The sequence below is a fragment of the Pelophylax lessonae genome (genome assembly GCF_965119305.1).
Source record: "Pelophylax lessonae genome assembly, chromosome: 7".
Lineage (NCBI taxonomy): Eukaryota > Metazoa > Chordata > Amphibia > Anura > Ranidae > Pelophylax > Pelophylax lessonae.
In genome coordinates this window covers 216,525,632-216,552,959 of record NC_138774.1, presented here as the reverse complement: position 1 = coordinate 216,552,959, position 27,328 = coordinate 216,525,632, and positions in this window count along the sequence as shown.

Genomic DNA, 27,328 nt, shown 5'->3' with positions numbered 1-27,328 from the left:
AATAACATTCCCATAATGTGTAACATATGCAGTACATTAAACAATGCAGTTGTATCAAAGTTCCATTTGGCATACACTTTGTATAAGCCCCTGAATGCCCTTGAAATGTTCAGAGAGGCTTGACCTCCCTAGTTAACCTTTCTTGGAGTTTTTTGCTTAATCTCCTTTTGCAACCTCTTCCTTGTTTTAGGCAACCTCTTTTGCAACCCCCCAGTTTCACTGTCTGTCTCAACCCTGTTTTGTCAATCTTTTTCGACTGTTGCAACAATCAACACTCTGTGCTTTTGAAAACAAAACTCCAGGCACACTAATGTTCATTAAACTGTATGTATTTCTCAATCTACACAAATAATACGTTCTAAAAATCCACTTTGTGTGTTCTGATTGTCTGTGCTGTCCCAGATATTACTTTGTGGCCATGACATCATCCCTGTTTTGCACATAGCCTGAACAGAGAGTAGACTTATGGGTGGGGACTAGCAGGTCATCACACTACAGTCTGCTTGTAGAAAACTACTAAAGGGGGCAGATACAAGACCAGTCACCCTGCACAAGCAGAGTCAGAGCAGCAGTGACTGGGTCTGTAAAGTGCAAGGATTGTTTTATTCCTGAACTGCTGCACAGATTCAATTAAGAATATGAAAAGTTCTTATATTAAGAAGTAAACTAACTCTTTTATGTGAAGCAGTTAGCAGCCTTCTATTTTGTATGCCCCTTTTTGGATCACTGCCTTGCCATGGCGAAGGGACTTGCGTAATTCAGTGAAGCTTCAAACTATGTCGTGTAGTCTCAGGCAAGACAGGTCATAGTGGAGAATTCTGACAAAACGTAATCCACTGGAGAAGGAAATGGCAACCAACTCCAGTATCCTTGCCAAGAAAACCTCATGGACACGAAGTAAGGTAAGCTCCCGGAGGCAGTGGAGGACAGAAAAGCCTGGCATGCTATAGTATATGAGATCACAAAAAGTCAGACATGACTAAATGACTGAACAACAACTATTTTTTTATGACAAAAAAAAAGTGATCAGGCGCCTAGGACCTCAGAGGTTAAATAAATCAAAGCAAATGAGGGAACAAAAAATGCTGCTACTCTACTGCAGATACTCTACATGTAGATAGGGGGATGAAATGATCATGGCAAATTTATGTGATTCCCAACAATATGAAAGTTGCTACTGCACCAATGAATTTAAATAGCTAATTGTGCCAACATATATGTGTGTAATTTGGAAAAGTGCTAATGTGCCAATGAATGGTTATACATGTGATAGGAAACAAAAAATGTTTAAAAAAAGTGCAAGTGCAATATTGCAAAAACTCAATTGTCCTGAAAAGTGCATGTGCAGTACATTCAGTAAATAAAAATAGCTGAATAAACATCAATCAATCAATATCCTAAAAGAAAAAGTGCAATGAATCACTGTAAACATTTCTTAAATCAAACTACATAAAGTAATTAAATCAATACTCAATAAAAAATCAATCAATAATCAATAAATAGTCCATTTAAGAAAAGTCCCAAATGAAAAAAGTGCAATTAGTGCTAGGATCCAATAGATAGATATTCTCAGTGTTCAAACGTGAAGGAATCACACCATATGTGCTCCACCGTTTCCCCCAAATCTGACTAACCAGATATGGAGCTGATCAAATTATAGACCAGCAATCGTGCTTATTAATTATTGCCCAGCATGATCGTTATAGCTTCTAATCCTTCATGAGCTTGTTATTCTCCAAATAATACAGGATGAGGGTAATGAATGGGAGGAAAAAGAATAACCCAGATAGTGTAATTCCGTATATCACATTCTTTATTAAAAAAATGAAGGTGACACTCACATATTTCTGTGTCAACCTGACACTAGGAATATCTGCCTTATAGCTCCTACGCTCCTGCTGTGTAAGTCCGAGCCGCGAGCGTGAAGTGTGGTCCGTGTGGTGTTTCCTTAGCGTCCTAGCCCCACCCTACTAGTTTCGTCATTCAACGTCTTCCCAGAGTGGCAGGATGCTGAAGGACACTGGGCCATCCTAAATAGGGGAAAGCCTCAGCCTTCCCATATTATATAATCTACTTATTATCAGTATAGAGTAAAGCTGCTTCACTATTAAAACTCCATATGATCTCATTCTGCATCGATCTTATGTAACTAGTATATGTATACAACAGATAATCTCCAATAAAACTATGCCCCACATTGGATAGTTTCATGCCACTGCTAGCAATCCTCACAATTAGATATGCACCAATGCAATCTGTGTTTGTGCAAAAAAATTTATTATAATCTATATATTTACACAAAATGCTACATTCCAACCTATGAGAAATAAACAATATTTAGAATACAATTTAAAATAAACCTTCAAAGAATTAATTTTTAAAATCTCTAGAATTTTTGATAATTTTCACTGGTAAACCCATATCTATCATATTCAAAAATCATACAAATTTTTTTTTTTTTTTAAATATTAGAAATATTAAAAATATTGATAATATTAAAAATATTAAAAAGGATACCATTCATTTGCACTTTTATTTAAGGCCTTACTCTTAATATTAAAAATTGGTAAGGAAGCAATTTAGGTTTATGTCAATGTTCAAACCATGTGGATGCAAAGTCTTATGCACCCATTGAGTTTCTTTCTGTGATACTTCTTTCATTTTATCTATCCCTCTCCAATTTTCTTTACCATGTCAATACCATAAAAGAAAAGTAAACTCGGATCTTTATTGTGTTTTAATTTGAAATGTCTGGAAACGCTGTGTTTCTCAAAGCTGTGTTTCTTTATATTGTTACAATGTTCACCTATCCGGATCTTCAGCTTTCTTGTCCACCTCCCTACATACTGTAGGTGACAAGGACATTCCAAAACATATACCACATTACATTTAAAAAAGCCTTTCAGGTCTGGAAACATTTGAATTGTTCGAGGGGGATCAAACACAGTATGAACTAACTTACTGCGTATTGTTCTATTCTTCCTATAGACAAACCTGGGTTGTCTGGGAATAATAGTCATCAGTGTCCCATCTTGTAGAAGAATGGGCCAGTATTTTTTAAACACTCCTTCTACTCTTTTCGATTGCTGAATATAATCCGTGATGAAATTGCAACCAATGTCTCTATTCTTATTGTCCTCTTTTCTTTTCAATAGCTCTCCTCTACTTTTCAGAAGGATCCGGTTTCTTTCACTTTTCAGAAACTCATGTTCATAACCTTTCTCGAGAAATCTGTCGATCAAAAGATCAGTTTGGATTTAGTAATCTTTCTCAAATAAGCAATTGCGCCTAATTCTCGTGAATTGGCTGCTAGGTGTATTGTAAATCTACCTCCTATGGTGACAGCTATTAGTTGGCATATAGCTATTATGGTCTGTATCTTTGAAAAATGTTTTTGTGCCTATTCTCCCTTCTATCTTGAAAAGGACCAAATCAAGAAAGTGAATGTTATCTTCATTCCATTCACCAGTGAAGCTCAGACCATATCTATTGTCATTGAGTCCATGAAAGAAGTAATCCAGATTACTTTAGGTGCCTTCCCATAGTATCACAATATCATCAATATACTGCTTGTATAGCGCCATCTCTGGCCATTTTCTATATATCTCTTCTTCTTCCCACTTGACCATCACCAAACTTGCAACACTGGGGGCATATTTAGCCCCCATGGCTATTCCCTTATATACTGTTGATAGTAACGTTTCCCATACCAGAAATAGTTATTTTTCATAGCAAAGTCCAACAATTCCAGAATAAAATTAATTTGTCTTCTTTTTAAATCAGATTTATTTCGTAAGGCCCACTCCACCGCTCTCATTGCATCTTTCTGGTCAATGCTAGTGTATAGTGCATTGACATCGACCGTGGCCAGGAGGCAATCTTGACTAACAAGTTGTTCATCTAATAATTTAATTAATTCTCCACTATCTTTTAAATAGGAGCAATTTTGTGTCACAATATCCTGTAAGAAATAATCAATATATTTGCCAACTCTGGAGAAGAATGAGTTAATCCCACTCACTATGGGTCTACCCGGGGATTTGTTCAGATTCTTATGTTTTTTTGGCAGGTAATATATTGTGGGCACCCAAGGGGCTCTAGGTACCAGATAGCTTACCTCCTTCTCCATCAGGATTCCTGCTTTCTTCTCCTTATTTATAATTTTATTGAGCTTATGTTTCAACTTGTGTGTGGGATTACCAGATAGTCTCTTGTAGGTGTCTTTAGTGGCCAACAATCTCGTCATCTCTTCTTCATAATCACGTTTATCTAAAATTACGATTGCCCCTCCTTTGTCTGTGGGCGAATGAGAATATCCTTCCTTTTTTTTTTTCTAGTTCTTTAATACCTTTTTCTATATCCTTAAATTATTTGTATTTCCCTTTTGTGTTAATAGTTTTAAGAGCCTTTTCTACCATATTCTTTAAAACATCAAAAAATTAATTCTGTTTGCTTTTTGGATTAAACACAGATGCATTCCTCAATCCATTGTGTTTATAGCTAGTATTCACATTCTTATTGTTGTTAAAATTATCTTTATTGAGTTCAACAAATTTCTTTATATTCAATTTCCGTACAAATTTTACTCTCAATAAGTTCAATACGTATATTGATACTCACAAGTATATACGGAAATTGAACATAAAAAAATATCTTATCAACAACCCCATTACATCTATTAGTAATGTTAACCCTAGTTAAGCGGTCAACAGTGGTTTAAGGAATAAATCAATTTGGAACCCTCCGGTTAGAAATAACCAGTCGGTGGATGTCTTTAAGAACCTAGTGCTGAGAGATCTTCAAACACTCCCCATTGACCACTCCGTGAAAAGAAAAAGCAGGCACATACAGGAGGGACTGGAATCCCTCGAACAACGGAACGATATTATTATCCGACCAGCGGACAAGGGAGGTGGAGTGGTCATAATGAATCAGGAACTATACCACAAACAGTTACAAGAGATGCTGGCAGATAAGGCAACTTACAAGTTATTGCCTAAGGATCCAACAAGTGATTTTGAGATGGATCTTAAAGTATTGGTCAATCAGGGCTATAGGAACCATGTACTAACTAAGAAAGAGAAGCACTATTTAGTGCCAAGTGCGTGTCGTGTACCTATAGTGTATACTCTTCCCAAGATCCATAAGGATCCTGTATGCCCCCCACCGCGCCCGATAGTAAATGGGATTGGGTCAGTTTGTGCTAGATTGGGACAGTATTTGGACACCTTTCTACAACCCAGTGTGATGAACACAAAAGCATACCTTAAGGACACTAAGGATTTACTCATGTCTCTGGATGATGTTGTCTTGGGGGACGACTCGTCCACCTTTCTTGTTACGGCGGACGTGTCGTCCCTCTACACCATCATCCAGCATGATGATGCTCTACTGGCGTTAAATTGGGCCTTAAGCAAGCGAGAGGACTTGCCATACGACCAGAAGGTGTTCATTCGGAATGCCCTAGACTTTTGTCTGGGACATAATTATTTCTGGTACCAACAATGCTTTTACAGCCAAAAGAGAGGCGTGGCGATGGGAGCTAAATTTTCTCCCAGCCTCGCCAACCTCTTTATGACAGAATGGGAGGATAAGTATGTGTTCAGTAAAGAGAGACCTGAGCTGCTGTTTTATCGCAGGTTTATAGATGATATCATATTCATTTGGAATGATACCGAACAGTCTTTAATTGAGTTTATGGGTCATCTAAATAAGAACACAAATAATATCCAACTAGATTTCCATTGGAGTCAAACTGAAATTCACTTCTTGGATGTGAATATAAGGAAGCTGATGGCGAAGTAGACTACAAATGTTTTCTTCAAGCCCACTGATCGTAACAGCTACTTATCCATACAGAGCGGCCACCATCCGAACTGGCTACATAATATTCCTCGTGGCCAGTTCATGAGAGTGAGACGCAATTGTACGTTTGATAATGATTTTGTGTCTCAGGCAGGGGTACTAAGAGAGAGGTTTGTCCAGAAAGGATATAAAGAACAGGATTTGGATAACGAAATTAAGAACATTTTAGAAATCCCGAGATCCACATGTCTGCAAAATACCAATAGACCCCAGAGGGAGTCGGATGATAAACAATGGAGTTTTTTATCCGACTATTCAGAGGATTATAAAAAAGTAGAAGCCATTTTTAAGTCACATTGGCATATTTTGCGGATGGATGCCACTCTAGGTTCTATTTTACCGGAAGTTCCATCTTTTATTTATCGGAAAGCTCCTAATTTTGGTGATAGGGTGGTGAAAAAGGTGTTAGACCCACCCGATACATCTTTCTTCCCAGGACGGCGAGGGTTTCACATGTGCGGAAGATGTAGGACGTGTTCCTTTACCTCTTCGAATGTGAGGAGACGTAATTATTTTTATGTGCAGGCCATTGACAAGGAATTTGACATTAAACACCAAATTACTTGCGATACTACGCATGTAGTTTACGCACTCATGTGTCCTTGCAAATTAATTTATATTGGTCGCACTAAATGCACTTTGAGTATAAGGGTAGGCAAACACATTACCAATATTATTAAAGGTAAGCGAGAACATAGTGTACCGCCCCATTTTCGATCGCACCATCAGCGTGACCCAAGTTGTCTTCAATTCTGGGGTATTGAGCGAGTAACACCGTCATGGAGAGGAGCCAATTGGGTTAGGGAATTGTCCAAGTGTGAAACTAAGTGGATTTTCTTGGCACAGTCCCTTAGCCCGATTGGCTTAAACATAGAACTGGACTTGAATTGTTTTATTAGTGATTTTTAAAGTTCTTTCGGAGTTTAAAATCATTTTAGTATTTTAATATTTAATATTTAGGATATTTTATGAATATTTTATGAATATTTTAGATATCCTAATATTCCGTGTATATATATATATATTCTTCAACTCTTATCTTATTGATAGTGTGAAAGAGGTGTGTTATATTATATACAGTATATTATATATATTTTTATCATATAATTTTTAATCATATAATAATTTTTAATTATAAATTATATATGTATATAACTGTTTCCTGATGCCCTCTTTTGGGTTATGTCAATTCCATAACTCTAATTGTGTTTTACACATTTTGGGTTTGTAGTAATTATATGAGATTTGTAGTATTTTACATGTCTGCCTTAATATTTTGGTTTATTATGTTTAGGACTGAGTTTCTAAATAGAAATACCTAAGTATATCCTAATGGTGCATATGTTTCTTCCTGCTCACATCACGCATTGAAGTGGATGCGGTACACAGCGGTCCGTTTTCTGATCAGAATTAGCCGTTAAACCTTGATATGGACACCGCTGCGCGGTGTATCCTTATGCATTATATTCTATTATAGTGTATTTTTATTCCGGGAGTATAGGTGAGGGTGAGGCGGAGAAACGGAAATGACATCTGCAGTTACTAAGACAACTAAATTTGTGTACTGTGGAGACCGCTCGAAGCAGAAAGTGCAGTGCCAATAGGATGTGACGTACACCTTGACTCCGCCCCAGAGGGTGGGGAGTCGGAGGTATTTATGTTGCTGCCATGCCGCCATGGTCATACCCCCGGTGAAAAAGTCGGAAGTACGAAACACGTTGGGGCGTAGCCAGGCGGCGTAACTTTACCTTGTGTACGAGGAGCTTGGACACCCGGAAGGCGCGCGGTCCACGGCGTGGAGTCTGGATACGAGTCCCGAAGGGTGCACACCTCCTTATGTTGTAACATGCGGATGTTTTACTGGATACATGTGAGTGCATTATTTGTCTTTTGTGCATAATAAAGTGGTTAAACGTTATCACACTAGTGGAGCACTGTTCTTTCCCCTACATGTTGCTGAGCTCAACTGATCAGTTATTGCTGTGCCTACTGTGGACCCTTGAGTGGATGTTTATGACAACAGGCTTGTTTGCTCGGTTACGAGAGTAACTGAGCCAGTGGAGCTGGTGAGTTTGCATTGCTTCTCCCCCTTCGAGCACGGTGGTGGCGGACATGGTGATCCAGTATACCTGCACATATTATTAACATCCCAGGAATAATGATTATGGACTGTTTATTGTTACTATTCCTGCTGTCTTGGTGATACCTATTTAACCTACATAGACTGCATCCAGACTGTCTGTGCATTAGCAGTTATGGTTATTGATTGTTAGATGGTGATGATTTGCCACCATCTTTGCGCTACTGGAATATAATATTTTATTATTTATTTTAATGTATATGTATTCCGCTGTTCATATTATTCTTTTTAAGTAGCAGCATTGTATGTTATACAACTAGTAGATACGTGTCCTCACTGAGCGCTTGGGTGCTTACTGTAGATATCGTGGTTTTGTAAGCTATATTTATATTTCCTTATACTGTTGATAGTAACGTTTCCCATACCAGAAATAGTTATTTTTCATAGCAAAGTCCAACAATTCCAGAATAAAATAAATTTGTCTTCTTTTTAAATCAGATTTATTTCGTAAGGCCCACTCCACCGCTCTCATTGCATCTTTCTGGTCAATGCTAGTGTATAGTGCATTGACATCGACCGTGGCCAGGAGGCAATCTTGACTAACAAGTTGTTCATCTAATAATTTAATTAATTCTCCACTATCTTTTAAATAGGAGCAATTTTGTGTCACAATATCCTGTAAGAAATAATCAATATATTCGCCAACTCTGGAGAAGGATGAGTTAATCCCACTCACTATAGGTCTACCCGGGGGTTTGTTCAGATTCTTATGTATTTTTGGCAGGTAATATATTGTGGGCACCCAAGGGGCTCTAGGTACCAGATAGCTTACCTCCTTCTCCATCAGGATTCCTGCTTTCTTCTCCTTATTTATAATTTTCTTGAGCTTATGTTTCCACTTGTGTGTGGGATTACCAGATAGTCTCTTGTAGGTGTCTTTAGTGGCCAACAATCTCGTCATCTCTTCTTCATAATCACGTTTATCTAAAATTACGATTGCCCCTCCTTTGTCTGTGGCCAAATGAGAATATCCTTCCTTTTTTTCTAGTTCTTTAATACCTTTTTCTATATCCTTAAATTATTTGTATTTCCCTTTTGTGTTAATAGTTTTAAGAGCCTTTTCTACCATATTCTTTAAATTATCAAAAAATTAATTCTGTTTGCTTTTTGGATTAAACACAGATGCATTTCTCAATCCATTGTGTTTATAGCTAGTATTCACATTCTTATTGTTGTTAAAATTATCTTTATTGAGTTCAACAAATTTCTTTATATTCAATTTCCGTACAAATTTTTGCAAGTCGATATATGTATGAAATTTCTTAATATTATGAGGGATAAAATTCAAACCCAAATCTAAAATTTTTAATACAGTTTCAGTTAAAACCACTTTACTCAAATTAAAAACGCCAGATCCTAGTTGTCTCTTTTTCTTTTTCTGTCTCCTTCCTCCTCTCTTTCTTTTCTTTCCCTCTCTTGTTGTGCTCGATCCTCCATCCTGTCTCTCTCTTTTTCTGGTGATCTGATCGTTGGGTCCAATTGTCCCTGTAGGGTCCTGCTCCCCTGTAATATTCCATATGGTATTGGCCTCGATTGTATGCTGTTTCCCCCTCTCATATATTGATCCGGATAGCCCCCTCTCTGATACCATTCTCTCCTTGGATGGCGGGGGGGGGGGCACTGTAGTTTAAAACTCCCCTAGGAGCTCTGTAAGGGAAATTTGCTGGTGGATACTCATAATATTGATTGGGGGATCTACCTTGATCCCTACCTCTCTGATTATTGTTGTTGTTCTCCAGGAGGACATGATTGTCCTGTTCTTTATGGTGTATTCTTTTGTGGAGTTTTTTTAAACGTTTGTGAGGTCCGCATCACTCTTTGGATTCCTTTCAGGAGTGGAATCTTTAGATTCCAACCCCTCTCTACTGGGATAGTCTTGCCATTTACATATTTTATTATTCTTATAATCTTCGATATCTCTCTGATGTTTTTGGACTTTTTTATTTTTAGTCTCTTTGTCAATTTTAGTAATGTAGCCCTGCACTGCCTTGGATTTGTCTATATATTCCTGTGCAAATGGAGACAAGAGATTTTTTAACTAATGCTAAATTCTACACCTCTCAGTTTAGTCTGTCTCCTTTTTATAATTAATTCTAGCAATCTTGCCTCACTCTTATTAAAAAAATTCAACCATTCCTCTTCCATTTCTTTGTCATGGAGGCCATCATTGGTCGGGATGTCCCACCTAAGCCTTCTTGGGGTGATACCTTCCTTAATATATAGATCTAGGGTGTTAATGTCCCACCAAATTTTAATCTTTTTTTTCCATTAAATATTTTAATTGTTTAAAATGACTTTCTAGGTCAATGCCTGCACTTTCTTTAGTGGAACTAAAAATTTCTTCCAAATTAACAGTGCGTTTATCCATGTAACCAAAGATATCAATGGTAGCCAATCAGAGACAACAAATTATATTATTATATATTAGATAAATATCACAAAAAAGGAATCAGGCATCTAGGACCTCAGAGGTTAATTTAATCAAAGCAAACGAGGGAACAAAAAAATGCTGCTAATCTACTGCAGATATACTACGCACAGACCACACTCCACGCTCGCGGCTTGAACTTACAGATCCGGAGCATAGGAGCTATAAGGCAGAGATTCCTAGTGTCAGGTTGACACAAAAATATGTGAGTGTAACCTTAATTTTTTTTATAAAAAATGTGATGTCATACAGAATTACACTATCCGGGTTATTCTTTTTCCTCCCATCCATTACCCTCATCCTGATTTATCTGGAGAATAACAAGCTCACAAAGGATTAGAAGCTATAACCATCATGCTGGGCAATAATTGATAAGCGCGATTGCTGGTCTATAATTTGATCAGCTCCATATCTGGTGAATCAGATTTGGTGGAAACTGTGGAGCACATATGGTGTGATTCCTTCACGTGTGAACATCTATCTATTGGATCCTAGAACTAATTGCACTTTTTTCACTTGGGACTTTTTCTTAAATGGACTATTTATTGATTATTGATTGATTTTTTTATTGAGTAATGATTTATTTACTTTATGTAGTTTGATTTAGGACATTTTTACAGCGATTCATTGCACTTTTTCTTTTAGGATATTGATTGATTGATTGATTGATGTTTATTCAGCTATTTATTTACTGAACGTACTGCACTTGCACTTTCAGGACAATTGAGTTTTTTTGCAATATTGCACTTGCACTTTTTTAAAAAAGATTTGGTTTCCTATCACATGTATAACCATTCATTGGCACATTAGGACTTTTCCAAATTACACACATATATATGTTGGCACAATTAGCCATTTAAATTCATTGGTGCAGTAGCACCTTTCATATTGTTGGAAACCACATAAATTTGCGCTGATCATAACAACAATTTTTTATCACTCTTTCTCAAAAACACTAGTGCCCCTCCCTTCTCAAACTGCATACGGCATAGTAGGCTGCATGCTCTATTTACTAGGCGCAGGCATACAGTGCCCTCCTCCAAGTCCCTCCACATCACCTTTCCACTGGTCAGTGGTGTACTTCGCAGTGGCCAGCATTGGGGTCAAAAACGATGTTGGAGAGCTGTAAACAGAGCTTTTGTAATTCCAACAGGAAAATTGGAATACTCCTCAGAAGGAATCCCTTGGGCCTAAAATGGGTGGCGCTGTCTCTCTTTAAGAAGAAGTATAGCAAAGATGGTGGCAAAAGGTCTCTCTTCCCTCTCGTGGATGTCCGGAACACCAGGTACATAATTAGGCTACCTCCTGTGGTAACAGAAGCTGTCCTGAACTCAGTGGCAGCAACACAGAGCAAAGCAGCAGACATTCTGGGTGCATATATTTTCTCTCACATTTCACTAGGCCTTGTGGCCCTATGGCAATGAAGACCTGGATATCACAACTTCAACAAGGTCCCAGCTGGGCAGCAAAATGGGAAAAAGTCTCTCCCTAACTGTGGTGCTCAGTGCTTCTTCTACAGCTTTGCAGGTCTCTGTGCATAATCAGCAATCTTTCTAGCAGTAGTGGTCTCTGGGCAAGTGCAGCAGCACAGTCTCAATCCAGCAACACAGTGTAGCAACAACACTCAGCAGCACACACCTCTCTCTGGCTCTCCAAGTGAGAGTGTGTCCTGGAAGCAGCATGCTTCTCTTCCTCCCAAGTACAGTTTTCCTAGGACTGGTAGTCCCATAAAGTCTCTCTTGTTGTTGCTTCTTCATGAGTTACATTAACCATCAGCCTCCTCCACCCCCAAGAAAGTATGGGTAGACCTCTTCTTTTCCTCCTCTGCAGTAAATCACTGCCCTCCTGCTGTCCCTGGTGGTGGACGGGCTTATCTTTTGGCCTCTGCAGGCATGAAGTCTGTTAGAGTGTCTCCTTATCTCTCTCTTGTCCCATAACTCCATCTGACCGAGGCAGGCCAGAGATGGGGGTGGGGGGTGAGTTCTGTCAGCACAGGAATGGGTGGCCCCGTTGTATGCCTGGGAGCCATGTGGCTGCAGCGGGGTAGCTTTCAATCCCTGAGCTGTGCAGCCTCTTCTGGCCAATTACTCAACTTTTCCTGTAAATTAGCAGGTTGGTTCTGCACCATCCCACCTCCCAAGGCACTCTATTGGTCAGTGAGGCTGCCCATCACATTAAAAGACGATTAGGAAGGCCTGAGAGCTTGAAGTAATGGGACCAAACTTGAGTTTTTCAGGAAGATTTGAGATTTGTATGAAATTACAAATGTCTATATTGTATTTCTGTGTCTACTGATTATGTAACTAAAGGTAACCTCTTATGCATGTTTTCCTCATATGCTATATTGAAATTCTTCAAGTTTGTGACAAGTTCATGTTTACAATTTAAAAGCGTCTTCAAGCTGATATGATGACTGTATTTTCACGTCGAGTCATCTTTGGACTGGTTGGTTGCCATGTCTTCGCAGTTGTCCAGGACAGTGGTGAGGAAATCTCCCTTAACCTACTATGCTGTCATGACAGACTTTGGGGTTGATTTACTAAAGGCAAATAGACTGTGTACTTCGCAAAATGCAGTTGCACTCTGCAAGTGCAGTTGCTCCAGAGCTTAGTAAATTAGGTAAACCTTCATTTTGCAAAGATGACCCAATCACGTGCAAGGAAAATTTAAAAAAAAACAGCATTTTTACCTGCACATGATTGGATGATGGAAGTCAGAAGAGCTTCTGCTCATTTACTAATCTCTGGAGCACTGCACTGGCAGAGGGCAACTGCACTTTGCAAAGTGCACAGTCTATTTGCCTTTAGTAAATCAACCCCTTTGAGTCCGGCTTTCCAACAAAGCTACTGTTGTCATCAGCCCAAGTGAATTCTCCATATATTCTGCATACAGAATGAAACATGGATGTAATTGCTAAATGCAAATAGACTGCACACTTTGCAAGTGCAGTTGCACTAATTTTCCCCAAAGTTTACTAAAATCGTCACTTCGTAAAGAATCCCAGATCTGCAAAGCTTTACCACATTTACTAAGCTGTGGGGAAAAATGAGTGCAAATGAGGACAATTTCCTATAGAAATGCATGAGAGATTCAGGCAGCAATTAAACACCAGTGAGGTACTGAACGCCGACCACCTTCACCCAAAAAAAAAAAAAGAAATTTTGGGTATAAACACCAGTTTTAAACATCTAAACAAATGTAAAGGAAACAAACATTTTATGGATGTGGGTTTGGAAATAAAATCGAGATTTTCATAAAAAATTCATGAGATCTGCAGACTGCATCTAAAAGAAGCCTTTTCCGAGATGTCACTCCAAACTTGTTGTTTTCTACCCAACCCATCCCGCACTGCTATTTCATCTTTTGTCACATATCAACATACGATAGCATAACCTTTACACTGTCATTGTTAATCTTTTTTATATTTTAGTAAAGATCAGGTTCTCTATACAATGACCACTGTGACATGCTTCACACAGAACACACAGAAAAGTATCTATTTCTAAAAGATCATGGTCAGGCAAGTTACAAAGACATTCTTATGCTACCACTTAAGGCCTGCCCTATAGCAGATATACTGCTACAGGGAGGCCGTCCTGTGCAGAATGACGTATATATACATGACTCTGCACCTCCGCCTAGGGGGCACACGCGCATGCCACCAGCGGGCCCCTTCAGCTGTGAATACTCACAGCAGAAGCTGATCTGTGGGTGCCGGGCAATGGAAATTCGCTGGCACCTGTCGATCGTTGGGCAGAGACACAAAATGGGGCTCTGTCTATGTAAACAAGGCAGAGCTCTGTTTTGAAAGGGGAAAAGTAATGGATTTTGTGTCCCTGCAAAGCAGGGAATTAAATTCATTACTTCCTTTAGTAAAAGCAGCACACAGTTTACACAAAAACACTGGCTAGGCACACATTTAACCCTTTGATCATCATAGATGTTCAACCCCTTCCCAGCCACTGTCATTAGTGACAGTGAATCATTTTAGCCCTGATCACTGTATTAGTGTCAATGGTTCCCACAAAGTGTCAAAAGTGTTAGTGTCAGAATGTCCGCAACAATATCGCAGTCCCGCTATAAGTCGCTGATCACTGCCATTACTAATATAAAAATAAATAAATAAATACAAAATTCATTATCAATACCATAGTTTGTAGGCGCTATAATTTTTGCGCAAACAAAATTTGATTTTTTATTTTTTTTTATTGGATATGTTTTATAGCAGAAAGTAAAAAATATTGTTTTTTTTTTTTTATTTACAATTGTCATTTTTTTTTTGTTTTTGTTTTTTGTTATAGTACAAAAAATAAAAAACATAGTGGTGATCAAATACCACCAAAAGAAAGCTCAATTGTGGGGAAAAAAGGACATAAATATTATTTGGGTACAGCATTGCATGACCGAACAATTGTCAGTTAAAGTAACTAAGTGCTGTATCGCAAAAAATGGCCTGGTCATGAAGGGGGTGAATCTTCCAGAAGTCAAGTGGTTAAAGTGTATGTAAACCCTCTAACAATGAGCTTCTTTTGTTTTCTTAAGTTTGGCAAAAAAACTGGTGATGCTATCTGAGATCCAGTGCTGTCTTGTGCATTCTCTAGTGTTATCTCATAGTGGTTGTAAAGCCTTAAAGTGGATATAAACCCTCACATATAAAGTCTATGCACGGAACAAAGCGGCGGAGCCCCGCATATCAGCCCCGCCCATCCCTGATATCAGTGCTTCAATTTGACAGCTCCAATCACTCTCATTGCGGCCGCCCCCAGCTTGCCCACCAATCACTGGCTGTGTTGAATAGATGTTACACTGCTTCATGTTCTGCTCTGCTGCACTCATTTATGTTTCATCTGATGTCGCTATTGTTCCCTTGGCTCCTGTCAAGATTTTAAGCTAAGTGTGCAATGGTTAAATAATTGGTGTCTTTGCAGTTTAACTAATTCCTGAATCTTGACTCTGTACAATACTTTCCTGAACCTTGCACTCCGTACAATGCATTCCTGAACCTTGTACCCCGTACAACGCACTTCTGAACCTTGCAACCCGCACAACGCACTCCTGAACCTTGCACCTCGTACCAACGCACTCCTGAACCTTGCACCCCGTACAACACACTCCTGAACCTTGTACCCCCTACAACACACTCCTGAACCTTGCACCCCATACAACGCACTCCTGAATCTTGCATCCCGTACAACGCACTCCTGAACCTTGCTCCCCGTACAAACGCACTCCTGAACCTTGCACCCCATACAACGCACTCCTGAATCTTGCATCCCGTACAACGCAATCCTAAACCTTGCACCCGTACAACGCACTCCTGAACCTTGCACCCCGTACAACACACTCCTGAACCTTGCACCCCGTACAACTGTAACGCTCTGGTTATATATATAATGTTATATATATAATGAGAGGTTGGATCTACAGTTGCAGAATTCCACTCAGTAGTATTGCAGAGATATGTTAAATCGCCCGACTTAACTCTCTTAACTCATCCTAGTGGGTGAAACTGTCCCTGGACATGCAAGACACAAATGCAAGCGAAAGTATAGTAGACTGTAGTACTACGGTTAGTGTATGATTTACCCAGTAGCAATAAGTAGCAGAAATGCAGCGTAAGCAAAGCAGCAGACAATAGATAATCTGTTTTTCCTTGCAGTCAGACACAGAGCATACATGTAACTGATATAGCTTACACCAGGTCAGAAATTCATAAGAGGGAGTAACTCAGGAATGGTGGGATCCCCTATGGAGTACTTATCCATGTAGGAGGAAGTGCAGGACGTATGACGTCATTACGGCCCATATGCGTTCCACCTAGCTCAGCGGTGGAACGCAAACAGGAAGTTGGGACCGAAAAAGGAGATGGATTCTTACAACAACGCACTCCTGAACCTTGCACCCCCTACAACGCACTCCTGAACCTTGCACCCCGTACAACGCACTCCTGAACCTTGCACCCCATACAACGCACTCCTGAATCTTAGATCCTGTACAACGCACTGTGTAATGTAAAGGGGCCCAGAGGTGTGGGGGGAGGCTGTGTAATGTAAAGGGGTCCAGAGGTGTCGTCCCATCAAAATGCTCTAATTGGTTTACACTCACCTTTAATCCAGCACCGGGCAAAGCTCCCTGGCGCTGATCTTTATGCCCCATTCTGATGTCGGAAAGGGACGTTGTGGGATCAAATTTACCTTCAGGCTCAAGCCCCTGGTCTTTTTCCTACCTAGCAACACCTCTGGAGTGGTCTATGCACTGAACCTTTTTTACAAAGGGTTAGATAATAATCACTAAACTGGAAGTAGGTAAGCCATTGACCCAGTGTTTTTTCTTTATTTTCTGTGAATTAACGTTGTGGACATAAAAGACAAGCCTAGGTGATCAAACGCCTTTTTGATAACCACCAATAGGAGACAAAGAAGAGCTCCTATCTTTTTAGCATAAGCCATCAAGATGAGTGTTGTCCCTCACTTCCCCTTTAGGTACAAATTTACCTGGATGAAAAGAACAAGAGAAGGAAGGAGGGGCTTAAGTCGTTCAACAATTATTTTGGCGTATATGTTCAAGTCTAGATTTCTCAGATTATGGTAAAACTGTGTTCACCTAAACATGGTAATGGAACAAAAATAATCACATTAGATTTCATGAATCATGATTACATCAAACAAACATAAATCATTGTTTCAATATATAACTAATACTTCAGCATATTTAGATCTTAATTAATTAAGGCAATTTCTGAAATCCTTAATGGTAATGTTGGTGGCCATCTGTGTACTAATCTACCAGTATAACAGTTCACAAAAATATTTAAACTAAATTGTCAAAAGTCTTGTGTGACACCTGCGAGTTTAGGGTGGAGGAACTTGACTGGCCTGCACAATCCTGACCTCAACCCGACAGAACACTTTTGGGATGAATTAGAGTGGAGACTGCAGGCCAGGACTTCTCTCCAACATCAGTGCCTGACCTCACAAATGCGCTTCTGGAAGAATGGTCAAACATTTCCATAGACACACTCCTAAACCTTGTGGACAGCCTTCCCAGAAGAGTTGAAGCTGTTATAGCTGCAAAGGGTGGGCCAACTCAATACTGAACCCTACAGACTAAGACTGGGATGCCATTAAAGTTCATGTGCGTGTAAAGGCAGGCGTCCCAATACTTTTGACAATATAGTGTATATCTAAGGGCCCAATTAAAGTATCACCAAACTCTAAAATTCTATTCAAGTTTGTAATTTTACCTAAAAAGTACCTGTCTCTCAGCCCCCTCTATATTTCTATTTACAAATTCTTTTTTATTTTTGCTGCTCTGATCCGGTTACGGGTTGGAGGGTCACTACATTCATTCCCTTTATTGTCCCACTGTATGTAGAAATTAGCGTTACACCAACACCGATATCGGTATCTGGGCCAATACTAAGCATTGGGAGTGAATGAATATTTTCATGATTTATATATGGTCTCATTAATATACACTGAATAAAATTATAAACGCAACACTTTTGTTTTTGCCCCCAGTTTTCATGAGCTGAACTTAAAGTTCTAAGACTTTTTCTATGTACACAAAAGGCCTATTTCTCTCAAATATTGTTCACAAATCTGTCTAAATCTGTGTTAGTGAACTCTTCTCCTTTGCAGAGATAATCCATCCACCTCACAGGTGTGGCATATCATGAGGTGATAGTCGGGGATGAATGGCACAACAATGGGCCTCAGGATCTCGTCATGGTATCTCTGTGCATTCTCTTATTTCAGAGAAAAAGGCATTTTGTGTACATAAAAAAAGTCTTAGATCTTTGAGTTCAGCTCATGAAAAATGGGGGCAAAAACAAAAGTATTGCATTGATAATTTTGTTCAGTGTATGTGCATTGTAGTTTTTATGTATGATATGTACTGTTGCACTGCATTTTTTTTTTTTTGGGGGGTATATTTGACATTGCAGTAAGAAACCCTTATTATTCTTTGTAATTATTGATCTTCCTAATGGGAACGATGCTGTGATGAGAGCTATCCTCACTCTTCTGCAGGAATTGGTTTTAGAAATCTGTAAAGTAATAGCTATAAAAAGGCATGTACAGTACATGTACAATTGCTGAGCAGTAGGTTGTAGGGTTTAGAACATTTCTGCAATTTGTATGTTGTACGAAATGAATATTAATCATATAGGTGCATTAATCCAATAAAAGTAAGATTTTAAAACATTTGTTATACTAATTAAAAAAAAAAAAAAACCTCTGATTGATTTGAAATTTTTTGTAATATTTGATGATAATTAAGAGCCAATTCACACTAGCGCGACCTCTAAGTCGCCTCATAAAGGGGCGACTTCTAGCGCAACTTTTAGCGTGACTTCGGCACGACTTCAGCGCGACTTGTGAATTTTTTTAACCGACTTGTATGATAGACGACTTTGAACGACTTTGTATTTGGCCAATCAGAATATGAAAAAAGTGTCCCTGTGAAGTTTCATCTCTGTAGCATGTCCAGAACCAGAAAAAAAAGAGCATTTTTCTTATAATTTTTATTAGAACAGGAATATGGCTCCTCTCCACCTGGTAGTTTTTCTTGCAGGCATTTATCGGGCATTTTTGGAGGCAGGCATGACTTTTTTTGGATTTAGTGTCTGGGGGGTCCAAATAGTGTCCCTGTGAAGTTTCATCTCTGTAGCATGTCCAGAACCAGAAAAAAAAAAGCATTTTTCTTATAATTTTTATAAGAACTGGAATACGGCTCCTCTCCACCTGGCATTTTTTTCTTGCAGGCATTTATCGGGCATTTTTGGAGGCAGGCATGACTTTTTTGGGATTCAGTGTCTGGGGGGTCTAAAAAGTGTCCCTGTGAAGTTTCATCACTGTAGCATGTCCAGAACCAGGGAAAAAAAGCATTTTTCTTATAATTTTTATTAGAACAGGAATACGGCTCCTCTCCACCTGGCATTTTTTCTTGCAGGCATTTATCTGAAATAAATAAGAAAAATGCTTTTTTTTGTTTATGGTTCTGGACATGCTACAGTGATGAAACTTCACAGGGACACTTTTTAGACCCCCCAGACACTGAATCCAAAAAAAGTCATGCCCGCCTCCAAAAATGCCCGATAAATGCCTGCAAAAAAAAACGGCCAGGTGGAGAGGAGCCATATTCATGTGCTTATAAAAATTATAAGAAAAATGCTTTTTTTTTTCTTGTTCAGGACCATTTTTATGGAAAGTCGGATCACAAGTCGGATCACAAGTCACGTCAATTAAGATAAGGAGGCGACTCCCATTGAAGTATATGGGACAAGTCGGATACAAGTCGCCTTGAAGTAGTACAGGACCCTTTTCTGAAGTCGGAGCGACTTCAGTAGTGCCAATTAAGACGGCACTCATTCATTAACATTGCTTTTGTTATGTCAAGCGACCTGGGGCGACACAAGTCGCCTCATAAGTCGCGCTAGTGTGAATGGGCTCTTAAGGATGCAGCTTGAAAGTCTCTCTATTGTTCTTTTGGTTATTTGTTTTTGTTAATTAAGGCATGTGTTACCTTTACTGTATATTTTACTAGTCCTTACACATACAGTGGGGAAAATAATTATTTGATCCCCTGCAGATTTTGTAAATTTGCCCACTTACAAAAAAATGAAGGGTCTATAATTTTCATCATAGGTGTATTCTAAATGATAGGGACAGAATATCAACCAAAAATAGTTTGTCGCCATTCTGCGAGTGTGTTCAATTTTAAAGCATGACGGTATCTATTTACTCAGCGTAACATCATCTTTCACATTATACAAAAAAACAGGGCTAATTTTTCTTTTTTTTTTTTCTTTTTTTTAGTTTATTTAAGTGTATTTTTCCCCAAAAAATTGCGTTTGAAAGGTCGCTGCGCAAATACAGTGCAATATTAAATATTGCAATGGCCGCCATTTTGATCTCTAGGGTGCTAAAAAAAATACCGTATTTATCGGCGTATAACACGCGCCAGCGTATAACACGCACCCCAATATTTGGAGAGAAATTTCAGGAAAAAAGCTTAAATTTAACATAAACAGCTTTGAACTCAGAACATTTTTTTTTTTAAATCAAATGACATCACCAGTGCCCATGAATGCATCCTCATCAGCAGTGTCTATAAATGCAGCCCACCAGCAGTGTCCATAAATGCAGCCCACCAGCAGTGTCCATAAATGCAGCCCACCAGCAGTGTCCATACATGCAGCCCACCAGCAGTGTCCATAAATGCAGCCCACCAGCAGTGTCCATAAATGCAGCCCACCAAGTGTCCATACATGCAGCCCACCAAGTGTCCATACATGCAGCCTAGCAAGCGCAATGTCCAAATATGCAGCATCGCAAGCGCCATTGGAACTAACCTCATTTTGTTTTAAAAAAGACCGGGAAGCAGCGCCAAGAGCAGGAGGGGCGGGCCGAGCCGAGAAGGAAGGACGAGCTGTCATACCGTAAGAGCAGAAGGGGGCGGGCCGAGCCGAGAAGGAAGGACGAGCTGTCATACCGTAAGAGCAGAAGGGGGCGGGCCGAGCCGAGAAGGAAGGACGAGCTGTCATACCGTAAGAGCAGAAGGGGGCGGGCCGAGCTGAGGAGAAGGGAGAACGAGCGAGCGCAGTCATTGGAAGTCCCGCCTCCTCTGCCGAAGAGGGACTTCCGATGACTGCGCTCGTTCTCTCTTCTCCTCGGCTCGGCCCGCCCCCTTCTGCTCTAATGACAGCTAGTCCTTCCTTCTCCTCGGCCGGGCCGGCCCCTTCTGCTCTCAGCGATGCTTCTTGGCCGTTTTTTTTTTTAATATCGGCGTATAACACGCACTGCAGCTTTTTCCTCAATTTTTAGGAGGAAAAAGTGCGTGTTATACGCCGATAAATACGGTATATAAAATGTTTGGGGGTCCTAAGTAATTTTCTAGCAAAAAACACTGATTTTAACTAGTAAGCAACAAATGTCATAAAAAGGCCTGGTCTTCAAGTGGTTAAAAGTATTTAAAATCATATAATTTGCTACTCACAAAATGAAAATGCTAGCATTACACTAGCTTAATGCGCATGTGATCCTAAAAATGGTTTGCATTCCGCAGTCCAGATCAGGTGTGTTCCAGCTTAATCACTGGTGTATGGTGGCTATTTAAGGTTCACACTTCCGATCTCGCATTCATTAAGATTAAGAACTGGGAAATGTACGAAACGCGTTAACGGTACAGATTTGGGGGTCACTTGTGTCAATATGTGTTGTCCCCGGTTTTACGGAATAAAGCACAAGTATCTGAAGCGAAGTGATGTGTGGCCGATTCTTTTTCCTGTGATATCACGGTGGCGATCCGGGGGTGAGCGCCCACTGCAGAGATCTCATCATATGGTGTGCAGCCTCACCTGGAGCGGGGTTTACTTTCTCTGGAACAAGGCGCATTATATCTTGACCAAGAACAGGACCAGATGGGATAACTCTGGATATGATCAGTGAAGTAAGAAACACTTATTATACTCTGCAATTATTGATCTTTCTAATATGGGTAATACTGAGATCTATCCCAACTCTTCTGCAACAAATTGGTACCTTGAGCTGTAGATATAACACTGTATACTGTATATTGTATATTAGCAGGGGTTCCCTGGGACTGGAAATTTATTTTATAGGTTCCTCTGTGTTAAAGAGGAATATTTCCCCAGGTATAGAAGAGTCCTCATTAACGCCTGACATACAGTATCACCATATAAAGCTACAATATCATCTTTCTCAAAAACTCAGCCTTTTATTATTAAAAAGTAATCCTGATGCTCCAGCTAGTGACTTTGCCCAGCCTGAGATGATAATAAATATTTAAGTGTTAATGAAAGAAAAGTCTGGATGGCTGCACACCAAACTGGAATCCAAATGCCTTTATTTGCATAAGACCATGAAAAACCTGTACAAGCAAGGGAGGAACGGCTTACGGGTTTCACACACAAAATGTGCTTTATCAAAGCCCATTTGTTTCATCTATGAACTGGTAATTTAAACCTAGCCAGACCCAACCCCGTGGGGGTGTCAGCAGGGCAATTAGCCAATTCAATACCATGTTCTTATCATTGCTGAGCAATCAAAAACGTATGTTACAAAAAATGAATAATAAAGTGTAAAATAATAATACAACATTTTACAAAAAAATATATACAAGATAAAAACATGTGAAATAGTACAGCAGGACTCAAATCACAATATAATCTATTATATATGCATACTTTATCCATCAATATGGGTTTAAGGTAAATTCAAAAACTAGACTATTAAAGAGATAAACAGCCAAGGTAACAACATAAAAGAGTCACTAATGGGGAAAAAAGAGCAACACCAATAAATGCTCTGCATGCTGGACTAGAAAAAAAGAGCAACACCAATAAATATTCTGCATGCTGGATTTGAAAAAAAAAAGAGTGACACCAATAAATACTCTGCATGCTGGACTAGAAAACAAAAGAGCAACACCAATAAATGCTCTGCATGCTGGACTAGAAAACAAAAGAGCAACACTAATAAATGCTCTGCATGCTGGACTAGAAAACAAAAGAGCAACACCAATAAATGCTCTGCATGCTGGACTAAAAAAAAAAAAAAAAAAAAAAAGAGCAATACAAAAAAAAGCTCTGCATGCTAGACTAAAAAAAATAAAAAAAAAAAAAAAAAACACCAATAAATGCTCTGCATGCTGGACCAAAAAAAAAAAAAATGTAAGTGTTACCCCCACTCAAATAACATTATTAATATACAGTACTGTGCAATGGGTTTAGGCAGGTGTGAAAAACGCTTTTAAATGAAGCATGCTTTCATAAATAGAAGTGTTAATAGCTTATTTTTATCAACTTACAAATTGCAAAGTAAATGAACAGAAGAGAAATCCAAATCAAATCAATATTTGATGTGACCACCTTTTGCCTTCGAAACAGCATAATCTTCTAGATTGTAAGCTCTAACGAGCAGGGCCCTCTAGTTCCTCCTGTTTTGAACTGTATTGTAACTGTATTGTCTTCCTTCACATTGTAAAGTGCTGCGCAAACTGTTGGCGCTATATAAATCCTGTATAATATAATATAATAATTTCTTTGAAGGAATATAAAGAGGGGGGAGGGTGGGACTTTAGATGAGGTGCACAGTGGGCTGTATCGTGCGCCTCCATCCCTATTAAAGTAGAAATAAAAAAGGGGGTGGGACTTTATATGAGAGACATGATAGGCTGGTAGGGTAAAAAATAACACCTGTATTGGTACATACAAATATACAAATATGACATTTTGATTTTACACTTCGGATACCATGTAAGTGCAATTACTGTTTGGGTTAATAAATTTGACTGCATATACAGAGAGCACTAGATCCCTTTTTCATTTCATATCTCGGGGGACGTATCCTGAAGTGTCGTTTGTAATAGTCATTTACTTTGAGGTGAAGGATTGCTTTGAAATATCTGACGGCTGAGTGCTTGGAGCTGTGTTCCCTGACTATTTGAGAGATTTATGCGAGTTGACCCTGTAGGGTCGAGTTATTAAGGTGAGAGGCAGATAATGCTTGGTGGAGGGAAGCTGTAAGCACAGAAGTCACACTTTATTGTTGATATTCACCAGACCACAAGTGGACTTTGTCTTTCTCTCTCACATTTCTTCTAGTTAAGAACTGCCTCCCTTATTATTATTATTAATCAGTAACATTTTACTGCTGACTATGTCAATTGGAGTATTTTGTGTATCTTAAAAGGGTTTTTATGACTGCGCTGCACTATGATTTATGCATTACGTAGAAGGTGTTCAGATTGCCCTTGAAGTGTCAGCTGCTGGTCTATATATTGTTTTAAAAAATTCAGCGCTGAATCTTTTTTCATTTTATATATTTATGCATCTTGTGGGGAAGTGTTTATGTATTAAAGGATTTTTTTGGATAAACACACACTCATGCTGTGATGTTGACACATTGAGCACTGTTTTATTAGATTAGCACTGCTCTTTTTTTCATGAATTGAGCCTGAGATGATGTCATTAGTCTTCTAAATAAGTAATAATTATAATAAGAGCACCAAACCAATGGTCAAAGAATCCACATGAGCTTTTTTTGGGGGTTCAATTGGTGTGACTTTTAACAGCCAATGCATATTGGGGGCTCTGGCACTCCCCTTTATCAGGGCTTGGAATCTGCATGCACTTGAAAGACTCCCTTTAGGTCAATCAATAAAATAAATAGATAGGGTTATAATTGTTAAGTGCAGTGGAGTTTCTTTCTAAATGAAAGATGTTGTGTCATTCCATCCTTTGACTCAAGTAAGACTCAATAAGGTCTAATTCGAATAGTTGCCTGGTAGGGGGATTTGCACAATTTATAGCTTTCAGGCAGAAGCAATTCCAACCCTCTGATGCTAAATATGTTCAATAAGGCTAAGTTCAGTGCCTGTTTTATTTTTTGTTTTGTTTTTTTGAGTGGCAATATTGATAATTTTTGCTAAATCTGGAGATCTGCTGTTTTTTTATATTGACTATCTATTGTGAATGAAGGGGGTTACCCTGAACATATTTTGCAATACTTCCTATTTATCTAAGACAGTGTATCTGTGGCTGTGATATGTTTGTTAATGAAGATTTGTTATTAAAGATGGACATTTTAAATGTGATGTGGAGGTGCCAATCAAATTAGGTTTGTTGTAAAGTACAGTAACTTTGTGGCCAATCTGTGCTACTTCAATTAGTCACAGTGTTACTTTGATGGAGATGTCATTTTCTACAATGAAGGACCAACAAAAGAAAAATGTGTTGGCCTTTTTACCATTTCAACATGACCTTCTATTGAAATAAAATGTATTTATTTGTACTATTACACTACAGTGTGGTGCTTCATTCTTATACTCTTCAAGAGGCCATGCTGCCCTCACCCCCTTTTCTTATACACCCAACTCTAACCCCTCCATCTGCACCCTCATTTTAATGCCCTTGACTTCACACCTCTTCATCCCTTTATCTTACACCCCTACTCCCTGTCTTATAGCCCTACACAGGGCTTTTTTTTTTAGCAGGAACGCAGTGGAATGCAGCACTGAATGTATGTAATGGCAAGGGGTGCTGAAGTGTACTGGAGGGTCCATTGATGCTGGCTGCTGGGGGATCTATTGTTGAGGGAGGTCTATTGTTTCTGGGGGTGGTCAATAGTTGCTAAGAGGGATCTATTGTTTATTGAGGGGTCTATTGTTGCTGGGGGATGGGTCAATTGTTGATGGGAGCAATCTACTGTTGAAGGAAGGGTCTATTGTTGCTGGCTGCTGGAGGGTCTATTAATGCTGGCTGCTGGGAGATCTATTGTTGCTGGTAGCAGTCTATTATTCCTGGGGTGGACCTGTTGTTGCTTGGGAGAGGTGTTTTTTTGCTGATGGTATTTGTTGTTGGTGGGGGGGGGGGTCTATTGTTGCTTAGGTGGCTATTTTTGCTGGCTGCAGGGGATCTATTTTACTGCTTTTCTGTTATCATTAACAAATTCCATAAACATTAGAGGGTGGAACCAAGAGACTCGGTGGGCAAGGGATGACTTGGAAGAGGGGAATACCTGCACCTATTCTCCAAGAAAAAAAGCCCTGGCCCTACTTATAGCCCTACCCTGGTAGCATTGTAGTCCAAATACCCCACCTCCTCACTCCTCTCCTTTACCTCCTCACTCACATTTTTCTCATATCCTCCTCTATTATATTCCCTCATACACTCCCCCTCCTGAACCCCTTTCCTTTTACCCTCCTCACTCCCCCCCCCCTTTTACCCTCATCACCTCTCTTATACCCACCACCTGATGCTCTAACCTTCTCATCCACTTTTTACATGATACATCTCTTCTTTACACCCCACTACCTCACTTCCCTTGCCCCCTGACCCCTTTTAACCTCACCACATCTCTTATACCTTAACCTTTTCATCCCTTCAATAACACTCCACCTGATCACCCCCCACCCCCTCTTTTACCCTCACTTTCTCTTATAACCATCACCCACCTTATACCCTGTTCTTCTCATTCTGTTTAAAACATACTATATCCCTCGCTGTACACCCAACCTCCTCACTCCTTCTTTCCTTTTACGGTCATATCCTCTCTTATACCACTCCCTTCTCCCCCAATCTTTTTACCCACTTCTTTACACTTCTCTCCCCTCACAATTACATTCACCCCTTCTTTTTTCCCTTCTTTAGAGCTGAGGGGTGGTGTTTTATTGAAAAAAGCTAAATTTAAAGCAGCTCTTCACACAAAGGGGGACGCTCCACTTGTTTGCTTCCTCCCACCCCCCTCCGCTGCCACATTTGGCACCTTTCAGGGGAGAAGCAGGTGCCTGTTGTGTCCGGCGGGTACCTGTTTTTTCTTAAAGAGACAAGGCCTCACTGCTCAAGGTGGTGTAATTGCCTGATGACTCACACCGGTGCGTGCCCCGGCTCGCCTCCGTGAAAACTTGATAAAGGAAAAGGAATTGGCAGCACTCCAGGTTGAGTCAAAATCCAGATTTATTGACTGGACATCCAAATTATGACAATCGTGACAAGGTAGACGCGTTTCACACACTGACTGAGTGCTTAATCATTACCCTAATTACTAATTACATTAGTAATGATTAAGCACACAGTCAGTGTGTGAAACGCGTCTACCTTGTCACGATTGTCATAATTTGGATGTCCAGTCAATAAATCTGGATTTTGACTCAACCTGGAGTGCTGCCAATTCCTTTTCCTTTACCTGTTTTTTCTGCCGAGGTCCCCCGGAAGTTAAGCCCCCACTCCTTCCCCCGCCTCTGGGCCATTCACAAAGCACAGCTCGCTTTGCACAAGAGCAGTAGGGAACCACTTGTGAGGTTTCTCTTACAAGGAATAGGGATTGAAAATCGGCTGGGGTGCCGACATCGCGGGATCTCTGGACAGGTAA